Source organism: Pseudophryne corroboree, chromosome 9 (assembly GCF_028390025.1).
Source record: "Pseudophryne corroboree isolate aPseCor3 chromosome 9, aPseCor3.hap2, whole genome shotgun sequence".
Lineage (NCBI taxonomy): Eukaryota > Metazoa > Chordata > Amphibia > Anura > Myobatrachidae > Pseudophryne > Pseudophryne corroboree.
In genome coordinates this window covers 112,133,794-112,153,366 of record NC_086452.1, presented here as the reverse complement: position 1 = coordinate 112,153,366, position 19,573 = coordinate 112,133,794, and the positions used below count along the sequence as shown (strand labels likewise).

The 19,573-nt window shown below is 48.8% G+C and overlaps 1 protein-coding gene across 1 annotated transcript in view; it reads left to right on the top strand.

The window, feature by feature from the left end:
• Positions 1-19,573, top strand: part of LOC134957687 (ATP-dependent RNA helicase A protein-like) — a 699,701-nt gene that overhangs the window by 561,910 nt on the left and 118,218 nt on the right. The gene's annotated exons all lie outside the window — the stretch shown is intronic.

Genomic DNA, 19,573 nt, shown 5'->3' with positions numbered 1-19,573 from the left:
TCACATTATTCCCTGTACTGTTTATTTGCATTTTTCGTACTGTGTATGTCCGCTTTGTTTTCATTGTCATAAAGTCTAAGAGAAAAAAAAGTCCATAAACAGGCTGATGCCCCTGTACTAATGTCATGCAGAGTGTGCTCAGCCTGTTTGTCTGAGGAGGACTTGTCACATGACGATCTATGTTCTTTCGTGTTATACACCTCCTAGTCAGTCTGCAGCTCCTGCCCCGGCTTAGGAACTCCCGTGGGCGGCATTCTAATCCATTATTGGGTACCCTGGTAGAATGCCTTGCGTCCCCCAGTTGCGTTACCTCTTCAAATGGTCCCTATGGTGAACGCGCCATGGGCGGATAATTTGCCTAACCAACTGCAATTATTAAATCAGTCCCTTGCTAGACAGAAAGCTCTCCTCAGGCCACACACGTTCCCCTAACCTTTCTAAGAGGGTTACTTCTTCCTCACAATCCTCTGACGTCTCATCTGAAGAGGAGGGGAAGCATATAGCCCAATCTGACAGACTCCTGTGCTGTAGTTGAAGAGGCTCCTATGACAGTAGATGTCCCTGCCCTGATAGATGCTATTAAGCATATTCTCTAACTCACTGAGGAGGAATCCACTACAGTGGCAAAGAAAACTGATAAATTCAATAAGCAGAAGGTGGTTAAAACTGAATTACCTCATTCTGATTTATTAAACATTAGATGGGAACCCTGGACCACTCCAGGCAAGAAGTTCTTGTCTCTAAAATGGCGGCTCGTTATCCTCTGCCTGCGGAGATTTGTAACAAATGGGAAATTTCGCCACTGGTGGATTCTCATGTCACCCGCCTCGTGGTATCATCCACTCTGCCCGTTATTACGGTCACCTCTCTGAGGGAACTGACAGATAAACACATTGAGGGTTTCCTGAAGTCTATTTACTCCCTTACAGGGGCAGTCCATAAGCCTACTATAGGTGCTTCTTGGGCGGCAAAGGCAATTGAGGCTTGGGTTCAGGTACTAGAGCAGGCCTGGCCAACCTGTGGCTCTCCAGCTGTTGTGGAACTACACATCCCAGCATGCCCTGCCACAGTATTAGCATTCCCTAATAACAAAAATCTGTGACTGGGCATGCCGGGATTTGTAGTTTCACAACAGCTGAAGAGCCACAGGTTGGCCAGGGCTGTACTAGAGGATGAGCTGCCTGAGGATATCTGAGGAAGGTAAACTTTGTCTCATATTAAAATAGCTTCTTGTTACATTCAGGAAGCTTGGTCTGAGGCTGGAGTATTGTCCGCCAAGGCGCCTGCGACGTCCATTCTGGTGCACCGTATTCTGTGGTTGAGTTTGTAGAAAGTGGACCCGGATTCTAAGAACCTTAGAAGTTCTCCCCTTCAAGATGGTGACTGTTTTGGCGACTGCCAAGACAACATTTCTACCCTCCACGAATCCTTCTCAGAAGGCTAAAAGCTCTACTTTTCGCTACTTTCGGCCTTAGGGAAAAGCAAAAGGTCAGTCTTTCCCTAGACAGTCTCGCAATCCCAAATCCTCCAAGCTTAAGACCAAACAGCCCTGGGCAACTTGTCAGCCTACTACTAAACCTGACAAGCCCGCAGCCTGATGGGGCGGACCTCCCCCTGGGGAACCCCAGTGTGGGAGGCAGACTTCTGCACTTCGCCAAGGCTTGGCACACAACTACTGCAGAAGTTCTCTCACGGGTACGCAGTCTCGTTCAAGGAACGTCCCCCTCGCTAGTACTTCACCACAGGCCTTCCATCGGACCCGATAAAGACTCAAACTCTGCAAACTTTGGTCACCTCCCTCCTGCTTACGGGAGTGATTGTGCCAAACGGGCAGAGGTTATTACTCGACCCTGTTTCTAGTTCCGAAGCCCAATGGGTCTCACCGACGTATTCTCAACCTCAAGTCGTTGAACAAGTTTGGGAGAGTATCCAAGTTTCACGTGGAAACGTTGAACTCAATAGTTCTGGATATGGAACCTGGGGACTATATGGTATCCCTGGATATACAGGATGCATATTTGCATATTCCTATTGCCAAGTCGCATCGACAGTTCCTGCAGTTTGCTATTGGCTACCTTCATTGCCAATTCCAGGTTCTGCCGTTTGGACTGGCTACAGCTCCTCATGTCTTTATCTAAGGCATGGCCATTAGGATGGCGTATCCTCATTGCCAGGGGATAAGAGTTCTGCTGTACCTGGATGATCTTCTGATTCTGGCAAATTCACAGGAAGTTCTCCTCGGTCATCTCCAACTGACTGTAACCTGCCTTCTGACCCACAGTTGGCTGATAAATTGGAAAAAGTCCTCCCTGGTTCCATTTTAGAGCATGGTACACCTAGGAGCTCTTCTGGACACTCGCGGTTGGAGGCTGTTTCTTTCCCCAAATAAAGTTCTGAAACTTCATGACAGGATATGTTTGTTCTTGCGTCACCCCAGCGTGTCAATACACTCAGTCTGATTGTGTCATCCTTCGACATGATAGTTTGCTCAATTTCATTTTCGCCCTCTGCAAAGATTGATTCTCTCCAAGTGGAATGGCCTGCCTCATTGGATCAGATCTCAGATCTCTTTGACTCCAGAGGTTTGCTTGTCGCAGACCTGGTGGCTGCAGGTCCAGCAGTTGAGCATGGGTCGTAACTTCTGGGTCCTGCTGACAACGAACACCTGTCTTTGAGGTTGAGGGGCAGTGACAGAGCATCATTCATTTCAGGGAAGTTGGACCAGGGATGAATCTCTGCTTCTAATCAATATACTGGAGTTAAGAGCAGTGTTCAGTGCACTCTCTGGCTCATCCTATCCTAAATTCCTATCTAAATTCAGAACTTCCAGACTTCTGGCCTTTCCTCAAAAAAGGTTTAGACTTTGGACTTCATCGTGCCTCTCTCAAGGTGCATATCTCTGCCTTGTCTGTATAGTTCCAGCGCAAGATTGCCTCAATACCTGATATACACACATTCCTTCAGGGCGTTATACGTATTCAACCTCCCTATGTCACTCCTGTGGCCCCATGGGATCCGTCTATCGTATTTGAGGCTCTTCAGGAAGCTCTGTTCATGCTCTTGAATTTGTAGACCTTAAATGGCTTACGGACAAAGGGGTCATTCCGAGTTGCTCGCTCGCAGTTTTTAGCAGCCGTGCAAATGCTATGCCTCCGCCCACTGAGAGTGTGTTTTAGCTTAGCAGAAGTGCGAACGGTTGTATCGCATGGCAGCTATAATAAGAATTTACTTACCGATAATTCTATTTCTCGTAGTCCGTAGTGGATGCTGGGAACTCCGTAAGGACCATGGGGAATAGCGGCTCCGCAGGAGACTGGGCACAAAAAGAAAAGCTTTAGGACTACCTGGTGTGCACTGGCTCCTCCCCCTATGACCCTCCTCCAAGCCTCAGTTAGGACATTGTGCCCAGACGAGCGTACACAATAAGGAAGAATTTTGAATCCCGGGTAAGACTCATACCAGCCACACCAATCACACCGTACAACCTGTGATATGAACTCAGTTAACAGCATGATAACAGAGGAGCCTCTGGATAGATGGCTCACAACAACAATAACCCGATTTGTTAACAATAACTATGTACAAGTATTGCAGATAATCCGCACTTGGGATGGGCGCCCAGCATCCACTACGGACTACGAGAAATAGAATTATCGGTAAGTAAATTCTTATTTTCTCTGACGTCCTAGTGGATGCTGGGAACTCCGTAAGGACCATGGGGATTATACCAAAGCTCCCAAACGGGCAGGAGAGAGCGGATGACTCTGCAGCACCGAATGAGAAAACTCCAGGTCCTCCTCAGCCAGAGTGTCAAATTTGTAAAATTTTACAAAAGTATTTGACCCTGACCAAGTAGCAGCTCGGCAGAGTTGTAAAGCCGAGACCCCTCGGGCAGCCGCCCAAGATGAGCCCACCTTCCTTGTGGAGTGGGCTTTTACAGATTTTGGCTGTGGCAGGCCTGCCACAGAATGCGCAAGCTGAATTGTACTACAAATCCAGCGAGCAATAGTCTGCTTAGAAGCAGGAGCACCCAGCTTGTTGGGTGCGTACAGGATAAATAGCGAGTCAGATTTTCTGACTCCAGCCGTCCTAGAAACATATATTTTCAGGGCCCTGACAACGTCCAGCAACTTGGAGTCCTCCAAGTCCTTAGTAGCCGCAGGTACCACAATAGGCTGGTTCAGATGAAACGCTGAAAACCACCTTTGGGAGAAATTGAGGACGAGTCCTCAATTCTGCCCTGTCGTATGAAAAATCAGGTAAGGGCTTTTACAGGATAAAGCCGCCAATTCGGACACACGCCTGGCTGAAGCCAGGGCCAACAACATGACCACTTTCCATGTGAGATATTTTAATTCCACAGTGTTGAGTGGTTCAAACCAATGTGATTTTTAGGAAATCCAAAACAACATTCAGATCCCAGGGTGCCACTGGAGGCACAAAAGGAGGCTGTATATGTAGCACTCCCTTAACAAACATCTGGACTTCAGGCACTGAAGCCAGTTCTCTCTGAAAGAAAATCGACAGGGCCGAAATCTGGACCTTAATGGATCCTAACTTTAGGCCCATAGACACTCCTGCTTGCAGGAAATGCAGGAATCGACCCAGTTGAAATTCCTCCGTCAGGGCCTTTTTGGCCTCGCACCACGCAACATATTTCCGCCAGATGCGGTGATAATGCGTTGCGGTTACATCCTTTCTGGCTTTTATCAAAGTAGGGATGACTTCGTCTGGAATGCCTTTTTCCTTTAGGATCCGGCGTTCAACCGCCATGCCGTCAAACGCAGCCGCGGTAAGTCTTGGAACAGACAGGGTCCCTGCTGGAGCAGGTCCCTTCTCAGAGGTAGAGGCCACGGGTCCTCTGTGAGCATCTCTTGAAGTTCCGGGTACCAAGTCCTTCTTGGCCAATCCGGAGCCACGAGAATAGTTCTTACTCCTCCCCGCCGTATAATTCTCAGCACCTTGGTTATGAGAGGCAGAGGAGGGAACACATACACCGACTAGTACACCCACGGTGTTACCAGAGCGTCCACAGCTATTGCTTGAGGGTCCCTTGACCTGGCGCAATACTTGTCCAGTTTTTTGTTGAGGCAGGACGCCATCATGTCCACCTTTTGGTTTTTCCCAACGGTTTATCATCATGTGGAAGACTTCTGGGTGAAGTCCCCACTCTCCCGGGTGGAGGTCGTGCCTGCTGAGGAAGTCTGCTTCCCAGTTGTCCACTCCCGGAATGAACACTGCAGACAGTGCTATCACATGATTTTCCGCCCAGCGAAGAATCCTTGCAGCTTCTGCCATTGCCCTCCTGCTTCTTGTGCCGCCCTGTCTGTTTACATGGGCGACTGCCGTGATGTTGTCTGACTGGATCAGCACCGGCTGACCTTGAAGCAGAGGTCTTGCTTGGCTTAGAGCATTGTAAATGGCTCTTAACTCCAGGATATTTATGTGAAGTGATGTCTCCAGGCTTGACCACAAGCCCTGGAAGTTTCTTCCCTGTGTGACTGCTCCCCAGCCTCGCAGGCTGGCATCCGTGGTCACCAGATCCCAGTCCTGAGGAGAGACACCCTTGTCCTTGGGGACAGGGTTATTCGCTGATGCATCTGAAGATGCGATCCGGACCATTTGTCCAGCAGGTCCCACTGGAATGTTCTTGCGTGGAATCTGCCGAATGGGATTGCTTCGTAGGAAGCTACCATTTTTCCCAGGACCCTTGTGCATTGGTGCACTGATACTTGGCCTGGTTTTAGGAGGTTTCTGACTAGCTCGGATAACTCTCTGGCTTTCTCTTTCGGGAGAAACACCTTTTTCTGGACTGTGTCCAGGATCATCCCTAGGAATAGAAGACGTGTCGTCGGGATCAGCTGCGATTTTGGGATATTGAGAATCCAACCGTGCTGCCGCAGCACTACTTGAGACAGTGCTACTCCGACTACCAACTGTTCCTTGGATCTTGCCCTTATCAGGAGATCTTCCAAGTAAGGGATTATTAAAACTCCCTTCCTTCGAAGGAGTATCATCATTTCGGCCATTACTTTGGTAAAGACCCGGGGCGCCGTGGACAATCCAAACGGCAGCGTCTGAAACGGATAGTGGCAGTTCTGTACCACAAACCTGAGGTACCCTTGGTGAGAAGGGTAAATTGGGACATGGAGGTAAGCATCCTTGATGTCCAGAGACACCATATAATCCCCTTCTTCCAGGTTCGCGATCACCGCTCTGAGTGACTCCATCTTGAATTTGAACCTCTGTATGTAAGTGTTCAAAGATTTTGGATTTAGAATAGGTCTCACCGAGCCATCTGGCTTCGGTACCACAAACAGCGTGGAATAATACCCCTTTCCCTGTTGCAGGAGGGGTACCTTGATTATCACCTGCTGTGAATACAGCTTGTGAATGGCTTCCAATACCGCCTCCCTGTCGGAGGGAGACGTCGGTAAGGCAGACTTTAGGAAACGGCGAGGGGGAGACGCCTCGAATTCCAATTTGTACCCCTGAGATACCACTTGAAGGATCCAGGGATCCACTTGTGAGTGAGCCCACTGAGCGCTGAAATTCTTGAGACGGGCCCCCACCGTGCCTGAGTCCGCTTGTAGAGCCCCAGCGTCATGCTGAGGACTTGGCAGAAGCGGGAGAGGGCTTCTGTTCCTGGGAACTGGCTGTTTGCTGCAGCCTTTTTCCTCTCCCTCTGCCACGGGGCAGAAATGAGGAGCCTTTCGCCCGCTTGCCCTTGCCCGAAAGGACTGCGCCTGATAATACGGCGTCTTTTTATGTTGAGAGGCTACCTGGGGTAAAAATGTGGATTTCCCAGCAGTTGCCGTGGATACCAGGTCCGATAGACCTACCCCAAATAACTCCTCCCCTTTATAAGGCAATACTTCCATATTCCTTTTGGAATCAGCATCACCTGACCACTGCCGCGTCCATAACCCTCTTCTGGCAGATATGGACAGCGCACTTACTCTTGATGCCAGTCGGCAAATATCCCTCTGTGCATCACGCATATATAAAAACGCATCTTTTAAATGCTCTATAGTCGGTAATATAGTGTCCCTATCCAGGGTATCAATATTTTCAGTCAGGGAATCCGACCAAGCCACCCCAGCACTGCACATCCAGGCTGAGGCGATTGCTGGTCGCAGTATAACACCCGTGTGAGTGTATATACATTTTAGGATATTCTCCTGCTTTCTGTCAGCAGGTTCCTTAAGGGCGGCCGTATCCGGAGACGGTAGTGCCACCTGTTTTGACAAGCGTGTGAGCGCTTTATCCACCCTAGGAGGTGTTTCCCAACGTGCCCTATCCTCTGCCGGGAAGGGGTATGATGCCAATAACTTTTTAGGAATTATCAGTCTTTTATTGGGAGAAACCCACGCTTCATCACACACTTCATTTAATTCCTCAGAAGCAGGAAAAACTACAGGTAGTTTTTTCTCACCAAACATAATACCCTTTTTAGTGGTACTTGTACTATCAGAAATGTGTAAAACATTTTTCATTGCCTCAATCATGTAACGTGTGGCCCTACTGGAAGTCACATTCGTCTCTTCATCGTCGACACTGGAGTCAGTATCCGTGTCGGCGTCTGTATCTACCATCTGAGGTAGCGGGCGTTTTAGAGCCCCTGATGGTCTTTGAGACGCCTGGACAGGCACCAGCTGAGTAGCCGGCTGTCTCATGTCATCAACTGTCTTTTGTAAAGAGCTGACACTTTCACGTAAATCCTTCCATAAGCTCATCCACTCAGGTGTCGACTCCCTAGGGGGTGACATCACCAGTACAGGCAATTGCTCCGCCTCCACATCATTTTCCTCTTCATACATGTCGACACAGTCGTACCGACACACAGCACACACAGGGAATGCTCTGATAGAGGACAGGACCCCACTAGCCCTTTGGGGAGACAGAGGGAGAGTATGCCAGCACACACCAGAGCGCTATATATATGTTGGGATAACACCAAACAGAGTGTTTTTCCCTTTATAGCTGCTGTGTATATTATACTGCGCCTAATTAGTGCCCCCCCCACCCCCATCTTGTTTTACCCTTTTCTGTAGTGCAGGACTGCAGGGGAGAGTCAGGGAGACGTCCTTCCAGCGGAGCTGTGAGGGAAAATGGCGCCAGTGTGCTGAGGAGATAGGCTCCGCCCCCTTCTCGGCAGACTTTTCTCCCGCTTTTTTTCGGAATCTGGCAGGGGTTAATATACATCCATATAGCCCTGGGGGTTATATGTGATGTAATTTAGCCAGCCAAGGTGTTTATATTGCTGCTCAGGGCGCCCCCAGCGCCCTGCACCCATCAGTGACCGGAGCGTGTGGTGCATGAGGAGCAATGGCGCACAGCTGCAGTGCTGTGCGCTACCTTGGTGAAGACTGATGTCTTCTGCCGCCGATTTTCTGGACCTCTTCTTGCTTCTGGCTCTGTAAGGGGGCCGGCGGCGCGGCTCTGGGACCGGACTCCGAGGCTGGGCCTGTGTTCGGTCCCTCTGGAGCTAATGGTGTCCAGTAGCCTAAGAAGCCCAAGCTGGCTGCAAGCAGGCAGGTTCGCTTCTTCTCCCCTTAGTCCCTCGATGCAGTGAGCCTGTTGCCAGCAGGTCTCACTGAAAATAAAAAACCTAAAACTAACTTTTCCTAAGAATCTCAGGAGAGCCTCCTAGATTGCACCCAGCTCGGTCGGGCACAAAAATCTAACTGAGGCTTGGAGGAGGGTCATAGGGGGAGGAGCCAGTGCACACCAGGTAGTCCTAAAGCTTTTCTTTTTGTGCCCAGTCTCCTGCGGAGCCGCTATTCCCCATGGTCCTTACGGAGTTCCCAGCATCCACTAGGACGTCAGAGAAAAAACGTTTTTGTGTAGTTTGAGTAGCTCAAAACCTACTCGGCGCTTGTGATCTCTTCAGACTATTCAGTTCTGGATTTGACGTCACAAACCCGCCCAGCCACGCCTGCGTTTTTCCTGGCACGCCTGCGTTTTTCAGCACACTCCCTGAAAACGATCAGTTGCCACCCAGAAATGCCCACTTCATGTCAATCACTCTGCGGCAAGCAGTGCCACTGAAATGCATTGCTAGACACTGTGCAAAACGTCATCGTTCGTTGTGCCCCTACATCGCGCGTGCGCATTGTGCCTCATACGCAGCACTACCGTTTTTTTAGCCTGAACGCTGCGAACAAATGCAGCTAGCGATCAACTCGGAATGACTCCCAAAGTCCTTTTTCTTGCTGGCTATTGCCTCTGCAAGGAGGGTTTTGGACTTGAGTGCATTTCCATGTCGTCCGCCCTTGTTGATATTTCATTGTGACAGAGCATTACTTCGAACTAGGCCTGGTTATCTAAGATGGTTTCATCTTTCCACCTCAACCGAGAGATTGTGGTCCCGGCCGTTTTCTCTTCTGATTTGTCTGCTAAAGAGCGTTCTTTGGATGTGGTTAGGGCTCTCCGTGTCTATGTGGACCGTACTGCCTCCACTAGATGCCCTATTTATCCTCTTCGGATTTCACAAGCTTGGCTAACCTGCCAATAAACAGACGCTCTCCAGATGGATTAAAATGGTGATTGTACATGCTTATAGTCGAGTAGGTCTTCCGGTTCCAGCTACAATTTATGCCCATTCTACTTTGTCTGTAGGGCCTTCTTGGGCGGCACGCCGTGCAGTGTCCGCCGAACAGTTGTGCAAGGCGGCTATGTGGTCTTCAGTGAACACGTTTCTTAGGTTCTATTCCTTTGATACCTTTGCCTCCCAGTATGCTTCCTTTGGACGCTGGTTTCTCATCTGCTCAGTACCTTGAGGTACTGCTGTAGGACATCTGCGATTTTTCCCTGTGGAAACCTATGTACTCTGCTGCAGAAAGTAAGTGTTATAGTAGACTTACCATTGTTAATTCTTTTTCTGTGAAGTACATAGGTTCCACAGGGAGCCCACCCTGACGCACCTGGCTTCTTTGGGTTGTATGGCATTGGCCTCTAGTTACTTTCTCCTGTCATTAGAATATGTTCTTGTGTGCCTAACATCTTCCTTCTCTCTTGCCTGCTTCCTGTATTGGACTGGTTAACAAAACTGAGCTTTCAGTGCCTGAAGGCGGGGTTATAGATGCATCCTTGGACCGCTAAAGCGTTACCTGTTGGTACTTGGATCCAGGTCCATATCTACACCCCGATGTTTCCCTGTGGAACCTATGTACTTCGCAGAAAGGGAATTAACTATAGTAAGTCTACCATAACTTTTCCCATCATCCACTTGGGGACACTGGTGAAATTACGCTGGGGTGTACGTAGTGGTGGAGGATGGGGGTGGGTGAGCTGCTAGTTCTTTGGTTGTCCAAACCCTTTGTGTTTACATAGGATATCTGGTATTTAGTGGTGGAGTGTGGTGCTTTATGAATCTTAAGTGTGAACTGGCTCCTCCCCCTCCATACCACAGCAGCCTTAGCAAGCCAGTTTAAGTGCCCGTGGGAGCCGGGTGTTTGTTACTATTAATATAGTACTATTACTATTTTTCTTTTTATAATTTTACTCCTACCTTGGGAAGACTGTCTGCTGCACAGTTTGCCTGCACCGAGGGAGTCTCTGGAGAGAACTGCCATGGGCGGCACTGGTCAGTACCCGGTCCCTGAGCACAATGTAATCTGACACTCTAGCTCCATCGTGCACCAGAGTAAGTCTGCAGCAGGTAAGTAGAACCCATTCTTTGGCTAGCAGAGAACGGGTCTCCCCCCTACAAGTCACTGCGCGCCCCCAGCCTACTAGGGATTAGCGGTGCACTTCAGTAGCTATTCAAATTTAAACATTGCTGCCTTTTTTGCCATTTGCTTAGGAGTGGCTAATTTAAACATAGAGCCACACTTTGCCCACCATTCTCTTTAGCAGCGGCTGTTTTCAAAAACACGCGTCGGGAAGGCTGGAAGTTGGGACTTAGTGTTGTCACCCGCCATAGGGTTGCTCGCGCTAACGTTGCTGCTATTAGGCTTTGAAGGATTCTTTAAACCCACTTCTTGGTTCCATCCTTGGAAAGGTGCCATAAAAAGCTTACTAATGTAAACGTGAGGGTTGCAATATCTGATGGTTAATTCTAGCTTGTCTACTTATCTTTTGGTTCCTCCTATCGACAAGGTTCGTGTCACAACTGAGGGCCTGAGCTGACGGGAGGCAGCCTCAGTTGTAGGGGCTGAGATGTACCGGAACCTGGAAGGTTGTATCAGACCCCTGGACATGTAAGTAACATGAATAATAACTGCCCGAAGGCGTGACCACGACAACTTAGATAAAAGTCAATGATGTTTATTATGACAACTCCGCAACACAGCAGCAGTAATAGAAAACGTAAAAGTCAGCAAATAATAAATACAGTTCCTGGGTACTACAGGATGGCAGGAGCCACAGGGCACTGGTAGTGTGAGATAGTTCTTATGATCTTCTAGATGGAAAGTCCTTACCAGGCCCGACTGTAGCAATGGAGATAACCCAGGATTGTGCCAGCTGGTGTTCCAGGAAAAGCTGGGTTGCTGAAGGTAAAACAGCTGCTGTGGATACTGGCTGGAACCAGACTGTTGTTAGCACGGAGTGGATACTGGCTGGAACCAGTTAAATAATAAATGAACTTGGGAGCGATGAAATATGAACTGAAATGTAGAACTTGAGAGCGGAGAAATAATAATACCGGTGGAGAGTGGTAAAGTGTAGAAAGGACACCGGCCCTTTAAGGGAAGCTGTACTCTGCTGGAAGCAGGTAATGTTGTAGCTGGAAACAGATGAATCCACAATGGATTGGAGAGTCAGGCTACACCGCAGGTGGAATGCTGGTGCGGGTCTCTATGGTGGAAGTCTTGAGACAGGAGCTGGAACCTGGAAGACAATCACAGGAGAGAGACAAACAGGAACTAGGTTTGACAACCAAAGCACTGACGCCTTCCTTGCTCAGGCACAGTGTATTTATACCTGCAGCAAGGAAGGGATTGGCTAGGCCATTATGCAGATTAACAATACTGACAACAGATTGGAGGAAATGATCAGCTGACAGAATCCAAGATGGCTGCGCCCATGCAGACACTTGGAGGGAAGTTTGGTTTGTAATCCATGTGGTAATGAAAACAGTAATGGCGGCGCCGGCCACTGGAGACAGGAGACGCCAGGCTGACAAGTGCACATCCAACCACGCGGACACAGCGGAGGCCGCGGCTGACGTAATCGCCACTCTGACACTCTGCATGCAGAAGCTCAGGGACGGCGGCGGAGGCCGCGGGAGACGCCATGCCAGATGTAATAAGGCGTTACTGTGACAGCGTCTCAGAGAGACAGGAGAGGATGCAGGAATGTGAACATTAGGATAACAGATGGGATCCGGTCCTGGAGCGCTGAGCCAGCCTTAGGAGGCATCTGATGGGTAAGAAATGGCGTCCAGATACCCGGATCGTGACAGTTCGTTACCTTCAGTGAGGAGCCCTTGCATGTCCCTTTCATCCAGTCTTAAATTGTAGGTTCTACTACATATGCTTCTACAGTCATTTTTGTTGGTGCTCCTAGCTGGTGTATTCCAGTTAGTCCAGATACACTCCTAGGTGTCCAGTTGTACCCTTAGGACTGAGATTTCTATTTCAGACCTGTACAGTTGGAGATCATCACCGTATTCATAGAAGTGTGTTTTTCTTGCTGGTCCTATTCCAGGACCATTTTCTCACATCCTCTAGTGGGTCTGCTTAGGAAATACATATGTATTACCGGCAGCATCCTGCCCTTCAGAATGCTGGCAGGGGGCGAGTGCAACGAAGCCCCTTCATGCTTGGTGGCTCACTGCGCTCGCCAAAGGTTCTATTCGAGTGGGAATAGCCCCTGTGAGCCGGTATTCCGGTTGTCGGCTGTCTGATCCCTACAGCCGGCAAACTGCCTCCCCTGCTGAGTCTATTGTTCATGTATTATACAGTTTCTGTACCTGGGCATCAGTTCTCTTCTTCCCTGTCTAGGGACAGTGTTTGATTTCACTTTTCCCCACAGCATGCAATTTCCTTTATCCCCTTTATTGGCCTTCCGTTAATAAAGGGTTGCTTGGGCCTTACCGGGCATGCATGCAAGGATAAATTGTTGTCCATGTTTTGTTTTCGAAGACTGTGATTCTACTATTCCTAGTTTGAGTGGCCAAAACATATCAGGTGCTAAACTTTCAGATTCTCCAAACTTTTCGTTGTGTACAGCTGGAGGTACGGGCTGCTGGATTCTAGCAGAGCTTCAATCCGTGATGTCTCCTCTGACCCCTCCTTCTTGGTCTTATGTATTTAGAGGTTTCATATTCAGGAACTGCCAGTGCGGCATTACTTTTTTGTACCTCGCTCCTAGGTTTCTTGAACACCTGGGTGTGGTCCTCCCTTTTCTTATTGTTCCTCTGGGGTCCCTAGGCTTCCGCTCCTTTTGTACTGGAGCTGTATACCTTTGGACTTTGCTTTGGCCGTGTTTGCCTTTGTCCTCTTCTGCTGGATGTTTTCCTTTACTTCCTTGGATTTTTACACCAGCTTCTCTCCCTTCGGAGGGTTTTTTCCTTGGTTTGGTTGGTCACCTTTCTACTGCAGTTCTTCAGGTTCCAGGCCATGCCCTCCTAGTTGTTTTTCTGCCTGTAGAATATCCTTATACCTTTGTTTCGTAGGTCTGTGTTCACCATACACCTCTGGTGCTGTTTTCTGTATTTTTTCACTGGTCTGGCACCTGATGCATGCATGACCATTGGTGCGCCCTATGCAGCGTGAGTTAGCATCTTTTCTGTCAGGGACTTGTTCTTCGCTCTCGATATAGGTTTCCAGTGGCACGACCAAGGATTTTTCTCTATCGTCCTAGTGGATGCTGGGGTTCCTGAAAGGACCATGGGGAATAGCGGCTCCGCAGGAGACAGGGCACAAAAAGTAAAGCTTTTCCAGATCAGGTGGTGTGCACTGGCTCCTCCCCCTATGACCCTCCTCCAGACTCCAGTTAGATTTTTGTGCCCGGCCGAGAAGGGTGCAATCTAGGTGGCTCTCCTAAAGAGCTGCTTAGAGAAAGTTTAGCTTAGGTTTTTTATTTTACAGTGAGTCCTGCTGGCAACAGGATCACTGCAACGAGGGACTGAGGGGAGAAGAAGTGAACTCACCTGCGTGCAGGATGGATTGGCTTCTTGGCTACTGGACATTAGCTCCAGAGGGACGATCACAGGTACAGCCTGGATGGTCACCAGAGCCGCGCCGCCGGCCCCCTTGCAGATGCTGAAGTTAGAAGAGGTCCAGAATCGGCGGCTGAAGACTCTGACAGTCTTCTAAAGGTAGCGCACAGCACTGCAGCTGTGCGCCATTTTCCTCTCAGCACACTTCACACGCTGTCACTGAGGGTGCAGGGCGCTGGGGGGGGGCGCCCTGGGAGGCAAATGTAAACCTATATACTGGCTAAAAATACCTCACATATAGCCCCCAGAGGCTATATGGAGATATTTAACCCCTGCCAAACTTCACTAAAGAGCGGGAGACGAGCCCGCCGTAAAAGGGGCGGGGCCTATCTCAGCACACAGCGCCATTTTTTCTCTCACAGAAAGGCTGGAGAGAAGGCTCCCAGGCTCTCCCCTGCACTGCACTACAGAAACAGGGTTTAAACAGAGAGGGGGGGGGCACAAATTGGCGATATAAATATATATATAAAGATGCTATTAGGGAGAAACACTTATATAAGGTTGTCCCTATGTAATTATAGCGTTTTTTGGTGTGTGCTGGCAAACTCTCCCTCTGTCTCTCCAAAGGGCTAGTGGGGTCCTGTCCTCTGTCAGAGCATTCCAGGTGTGTGTGCTGTGTGTCGGTACGTGTGTGTCGACATGTATGAGGACGATGCTGGAGGAGGCGGAGAAATTGCCTGTAATGGTGATGTCACTCTCTAGGGAGTCGACACCGGAATGGATGGCTTATTTAGGGAATTACGTGAGAATGTCAACACGCTGCAAGGTCGGTTGACGACATGAGACGGCCGACAAACAATTAGTAACGGTCCAGGCGTCTCAGAAACACCGTCAGGGTTTTTTTATAAAAAACGCCCATTTACCTCAGTCGGTCGACACAGACACAGACACGGACACTGAATCCAGTGTCGACGGTGAATAAACAAACGTATTCCTCATTAGGGCCACACGTTAAGGGCAATGAAGGAGCTGTTACATATTTCTGATACTACAAGTACCACAAAAAAGGGTATTATGTGGAAGTGAAAAAACTACCTGTAGTTTTTCCTGAATCAGATAAAATAAAATGAAGTGTGTGATGATGCGTGGGTTTACCCCGATAGCAAATATTGGCGTTATACCTTTTCCCGCCAGAAGTTAGGGCGCGTTGGGAAACACCCATTAGGGTGGATAAGGCGCTCACACGCTTATCAAGTGGCGTTACCGTCTCCAAATACGGCCGCCCTCAAGGAGCCAGCTGATAGGCAGCTGGAAAAATATCCTAAAAAGTATATACACACAGACGGTGGTTATACTGCGACCAGCGATCGCCATCAGCCTGGAGATGCAGTGCTGGGTTGGCTTGGTCGAATTCCCTGACTAAAAATATTTTATTGATATAGAGCATTTAATAGGATGCATTCTATATATATGTATGCGAGATGCACAGAGGGATATTTGCACTCTGGCATCAAGATAAGTGCGTTGTCCATATCTCCCAGAAGATGTCATGGACACGACAGTGGTCAGGTGATATAGATCCCATACGGCACATGGAAGTATTGCCGTATAAAGGGAAGGAGTTATTTGGGGTCGGTCCGTCGGACCTGGGGGCCACGGCCACAGCTGGGAAATCCAACCTTTTTACCCCAAGTTACATCTCAGCAGAAAAAGACACTGTCTTTTCAGCCTCAATCCTTCCGTTCCCATGTGGGCAAGCGGGCAAAAAGCCAGTCATATCTGCCCAGACATAGAGGAAAGGGAAGTAGACTGCAGCAGGCAGCCCCTTCCCAGGAAAAGAAGCCCTCCACCAGTGGGGGGGTAGTCTCAAGAGTCTCAGCGCGCAGTGGGATCACTCGCAAGTTGACCCCTAGATCATACAAGTATTATCCCAGGGGTACAGATTGGAGAGTCGAGACATTTTTTCCTCGCAGGTTCCTGAAGCCTGCTTTACCAACGGCTCCCTCCGACAAGGAGGCAGTATTGGGAAAAAAATTCACAAGCTGTATTTCCAGCAGGTGATAATCAAAGTACCCCTCCTACAACAAGGAAAAGGGTATTAGTCCTCCACACTATATTGTGGTACTGAAGCCAGACGGCTTGGTGAGACATAGTCTAAATCTGAAATCTTTGAACACTTACATAAAAAGGTTCAAATCAAGATGGAGTCACTCAGAGCAGTGATAGAGAACCGGAAAAAAGGGGACTATATGGTGTCCCTGGACATCAAGGATTACCTCCATGTCCAAATTTGCCCTTCTCAACAAGGGTACCTCTGGTTCGTGATACAGAACTGTCAATATCAGTTTCAGACGCTGCCGTTGAATTATCCACGGCACCCCGGGCCTTTACCAAGGTAATGGCCGAAAAGATGATTCTTAAAAGAAGAAAGGCATCTAAATTATCCCTTACTTGGACGATATCCTGAAAGGGACAAGTTTCCAGAGAACAGTTGGAGGTCGGAAAAGAACTATCTAAAGTAGTTCTACGACAGCACGAGTGGATTCTAAATATTCCAAAAATCGCAGCTGTTTTCCGATGATACGTCTGCTGTTCCTAGGAATGATTCTGGGCATAGTCCAGAAAGAGGTATTTCTCCTGGAGGGGAAAGCCAGGGAGTTATCCGACCTAGTCAGAAACCTCCTAAATCCAGGCCAAGTATCAGTGCATCAATGCACAGGAGTCCTGGGAAAAATGGTGGCTTCTTACGAAGCGATTCCATTCGGCAGATCTCACGCAAAAACTTTTCAGGGGGATTTGCTGGACGAATGGTCCGGATCGCATCTTCAGATGCATCAGCGGATAACCCTGTCTCCAAGGACAAGGGTGTCTCTTCTGTGGGGGCTGCAGAGTGCTCATCTTCTAGAGGGCAGCACATTCAGCATTCAGGACTGTGTTCTGGTGACCACGGATGCCAGCCTGAGAGGCTGGGGAACAGTCACACAAGGAAGAAATTTCCAAGGAAGTGTGGTCAAGTCTGGAGATTTCTCTCCACATGAATATACTGGAGCTAAGGGCAATTTACGATGCTCTGAGCCTAGGAAGACCTCTGCTTCAAAGTCAACCGGTGCTGATCCAGTAGGACATCATCATGGCAGTCGCCCACGTAAACAGACGGGGCGGCACAAGAAGCAGGAGGGCAATGACAGCAAGGATTCTTCGCTGGGCGAAAGATCATGTGATAACACTGTCAGCAGTGTTCATTCCGGGAGTGGACAACTAGGAAGATTTCCTCAGCATAAATGAATTCCACCCGGAAAAGTGGGAACTTCATCTGGAAGTTTCCACATGTTTGTAAACCGTTGGGAAAGACCAAAGGTGGTTATGATGGCGTCCCACATGAAGCGCCAGGTCTAGAGACCCTCAGGCAATAGCTGGGACGCTCTGGTAACACCGTGGGTGTACCAGTCGGTGTATGTGTTCCCTCCTCTGCCTTTCATACCCAGTGTATGGAGAATGATAGGAAGGAGAGGAGTAAGAACTATACTCGTGGTTCCGGTTTGGGCCAAGAAGAACTTGGTACCCGGAACTTCAAGAGATACTAGAAAGGATCTTGATTCAGCAAGAATCATGTCTGTTCCATGACTTACCGCAGCTGCGTTGACGCCAGGGCGGGTGAACGCCGGATCCTAAGGGAAAAAGGCATTCCGGAAGAGGTCATCCCTACCCTGGTCAGTGCCAGGAAGGAGGTGACCGCACAACATTATCACCGCTTAGGTGAAAATATGTTCCATGGTGTGAGGCCAGGAAGGCTCCACGGAAGAATTTCAACTAGGTTAATTCCTACATTTCCTGCAAGCAGGAGTGTATATGGGTCTCAAATTGGGGTCCATTAAGGTTCAAATTTCGACCGGTCGATTTTTTTCCAGAAAGAAATTGGCTTCAGTTCCTGAAGTCCAGAAGTTGTTAAGGGAGTACTGCATATACAACCCCTTTTTGATGTCTCCAGTGGCACTGGGCGATCTCAACGTAGTTTGGGATTCCTAAAATCACATTGTTTTAAACAACTCAAATCTGTGGATTTGATATATCTCACATGGAAAGTGACCATGCTGTTGGTCCTGGCCTCGGCCAGGCGAGTGTCAGAATTGGCGGCTTTATCTCACAAAGCCATATCTGATTGTCCATTCGGACAGAGCAAAGCTGTGGACTCGTCCCCAGTTTCTCCCTAAGGTGGTGTCAGCGTTTCACCTGAACCAGCTTATTGTGGTGCCTGCGGCTACTAGGGACTTGGAGGACTCCAAGTTGCTGGATGTTGTCAGGGCCCTGAAAATATAGTTTCCAGGTCGGCTGGAGTCAGGAAATCTGACTTGCTGTTTATCCTGTATGCACCCAACAAGCTGGGTGCTCCTGCTTCTAAGCAGACTATTGCTCGTTGGATTTGTAGTACAATTCAGCTTGCACATTCTGTGGCAGGCTTGCCACAGCAAAAAATATGTAAATGCCCATTCCACAAGGAAGGTGGGCTCATCTTGGGCGGCTGCCCGAGGGGTCTCGGCATTACAACTCTGCCGAGCAGCTACGTGGTCGGGGGAGAACACGTTTGTAAAATTTTACAAATTTGATACCCTGGCAAAAGAGGACCTGGAGTTCTCTCATTCGGTGCTGCAGAGTCATCCGCACTCTCCCGCCCGTTTGGGAGCTTTGGTATAATCCCCATGGTCCTTTCAGGAACCCCAGCATCCACTAGGACGATAGAGAAAATAAGAATTTACTTACCGATAATTCTATTTCTCGGAGTCCGTAGTGGATGCTGGGCGCCCATCCCAAGTGCGGATTATTCTGCAATACTTGTACATAGTTATTGTTACAAAAATCGGGTTATTGTTGTAGGAAGCCGTCTTTCAGAGGCTCCTTTTGTTATCATACTGTTAACTGGGTTTAGATCACAAGTTGTACGGTGTGATTGGTGTGGCTGGTATGAGTCTTACCCGGGATTCAAAATCCTCCCTTATTGTGTACGCTCGTCCGGGCACAGTACCTAACTGGAGTCTGGAGGAGGGTCATAGGGGGAGGAGCCAGTGCACACCACCTGATCTGGAAAAGCTTTACTTTTTGTGCCCTGTCTCCTGCGGAGCCGCTATTCCCCATGGTCCTTTCAGGAACCCCAGCATCCACTACGGACTCCGAGAAATAGAATTATCGGTAAGTAAATTCTTATTTTTACCATGTAGTTTTGGGATGTACCCAGCGAAATTGCTCCAGTGTCCCCAGTGGATGATAGAGAAAACTAAAATGCATTTCTATGAATCCATTGGGGTCACTGGACGTCCTCCCTGCACTCTGTATGGTAGTCTGTCCTGGATCAGCCCTCTTGAGGGCAGTCCTTTTTTTATTTATTTATTTTTTTTATTTTTTTTCTGTTTTGCTTTGCCTTCTCTCAGGGCTCATTAGAGGATTTCTTAAACAATAACTGGCTTGCTA